This window comes from Lactuca serriola, chromosome 5, assembly GCF_051521515.1.
Source record: "Lactuca serriola cultivar US96UC23 chromosome 5, Lser_US96UC23_V15, whole genome shotgun sequence".
Classification (NCBI taxonomy): Eukaryota; Viridiplantae; Streptophyta; class Magnoliopsida; order Asterales; family Asteraceae; genus Lactuca; species Lactuca serriola.
This window is the reverse complement of record NC_136412.1, coordinates 148,162,136-148,164,958: the sequence shown is the minus strand read 5'-3', so window position 1 is coordinate 148,164,958 and position 2,823 is coordinate 148,162,136.

The following is a 2,823-nucleotide window of genomic DNA, read 5'->3' as shown; positions in this document are numbered from 1 at the left end:
GATGTTTTCGGCTGTTCGTGCATGTGGATTTGTATTGAGAAAAAATAAAGACATGCCTCGGATGAAACGATGGAGTGGAACAAAAACATTGAAATGGGTTGACGTGAACAAGATTTTTTCAAAGTATAATAAACTTGATTATTATACTTTTATATGCCTTTTTAATATGTTTAATTTTTTAGGAGGGGCAACCACCAAGACAAAACATGTTACCGAGTGATGGTGAGATGACATTTTGTTATTATATGTCATTTCAAAAGTATGTATATGGTGAACGGAAACTAGTTCCATCCCCAGTACGGGACCATTTTAGGAGACAAGACGAATCTTCGTCTAGTATGTCGTCCAGTGGTTACTCTCATGGTAGAGGTAGGGGCAGTGGGAAACACAACCTAGACGAGGTGTTGAAACGGCTACATGCACTGGAGCAGCAAGTGTTTATGAACCGACAACCTACAGAGGTTTTTGTTGAAGAAGTGAATAATGAAGAAATTTGGAATAACATAAGTTTTGAGGAGCCTGTAGTATTCCAAAGAAAATATGATGAACGGGTTAGTTACACGCTACATTATTTTTTAAAGTTTATTAACATATATGAATATTTGTGTTCATATTTTATATTTGAAAATATAGGTTGCACAAGATGAAGTGATGAATAAAAATAATACAACTGGAAATATTTTTGGTGATATTGAAGACAACAAGGTTGTTATAGATATTACCTTTACGATTTTAATAATTACTTTTTAATGTGTCTTTCGCTATTAAGTATAAATTTTTATTTTTAATGTAGGTGTTGGAGGAGAGAAATGACAATGTGGGGAACAAATTTGATGATGATGTGTTTAATGTAAATGATTATAGTGAAGTTAAAGAGGTTCGTATACTTACATTAATTTATATTTTGTTTTTAGTAGATTGAAACATTTTTTTTTAATTATAGATTATTGCTTATTAAATTATGTGTATTTCGTTATTAAGTATAAAGTTTTATTTTTAATGTAGGAGTTGGAGGAGAGGAATGACAATGCGGGGAACAAATATGATGATGATGTGTTTGATGTAAATGATTATAATGAAGCTAAAGAGGTTCTTATACTTACATTAATTTATATTTTGTTTTTAGTAGATTGAAACATTTTTTTAATTAGAGATTATTGCTTATTAAATTAGGTGTCGAACGAAGATGAAGTAATAATTACGGGAATTGTAGATTATTTTGATGAGTATGGTGTTGATGGCAAAGAAGTTACACCCGATAAACCGAGGACTCGAAAACCATCACAATATTTGTGCCCTCCTTACACCGAGATATTCGTTTTATTTATAAACTCATAATTTTATGTTTATTGAATTATCTGAAAGATGGAGATTTAAACATTTGAATATTGTTTTTAGTTGCACACGACACCGAAGCAAAAAAGAAGAGCAAAAAAGAAGGTTGATATCAAATCAACAAGCTCCGTTCCTCCTCCAGCTTTTGATGTTGCTCATGACTTCTCCATGTTGCGTCTGCAACCTTACGTAGCAGGCGGTGAGGTTGTCATCCAAAATTATTTATTTCATTCATATGATGTCCAACATCGTTTGTTTAATTTCGTGTTAGATAGAGATTTTTGGAGCTCATTGTTTGGGCATACACACGACGGATGGTTGGAGTCATCGATAAATTAATTGTTAATTTATCATTTCAAAAGTAAATTGTTTTTTAGTCAATAACAAAAGTATCATGATTTTGTGCAGCATATAACCATTTGGTACAGACTATTGATGGAGAGACGGTTTGAGGGCGACCGACATACAATAATGCCTCCAAATTTTTTTGTTTCTCATGCTTTGGAACAAGGGCAGGATTGGAGGGCATTTATGGCTGGTATTGCTACGTACCCCAACTTCATGGTTGCTTGGTGGGATGTCGATACGGTAAACTTAATTGTTTATATTGAAAATATTATCGTTATTTTTGTTATGTTTTTGTATTGTGATGTAAAGAAACATAATTTTATTTTCTGATCCTTATACAGGTCCTATTGCCGATTCATTCATCCCCTAATCATTGGCTATTTGGGAAACTACGATTAGCGTCAATGGAAGTGCATATTTATGACAGTCTTGGTAGAGGGGCTTATGAAAAATTCAAATCTGAAGGAATCTTTACCAAATTTGAATGTTGGGTGGCAAATTATTTGGACAAGATTAACTATTGGGCCCGGAGGAACATCCCAAGGATTCCATTGAATATGCAATTCATTTATGAAGAAAATGTTCCCCAACAAAGTAGTCATTTGGGAGATTGCGGTGTTTTTGTTTGTATGTTTATGGAGCAATTCGTTTCAGGTCAACAATACGTGTTCTTATTGACCCAAAGAACGCAGCTTTAGAGTTTCGTCAACGGATGACAAAAATTTATTGGGGGTCGAGTCTTGGTCCTATGTAGTTGGATTATATATTTGTATATCTAAATTAATGTTGGATTTGATTATTAGTTTATTTTTAGTTCTAACGTTACGAAAATTACAACAAATTAATGACCTACTAATAACTTATCAATACTTACAACATAAGAACGACTACAACATTTGTTTTAACGTTACAAGTACACTGTTCTAAACATAAGTACAAATACAACAATTTATTGACCTAACAACTTCAAAACCATAAAAACAATATTAAAAAGCTTACAGCTTGTAAACAAGAACTGCCAAGAACAACACCCAGCTACAAACCAACGCTATCTTTAACTTCTTATTTTCTAATTGAAAGAGCTTATTAGAGTTAGCTACTTTAGCTATTACCATAGATGATTGGTCCTTCTCTTCATCA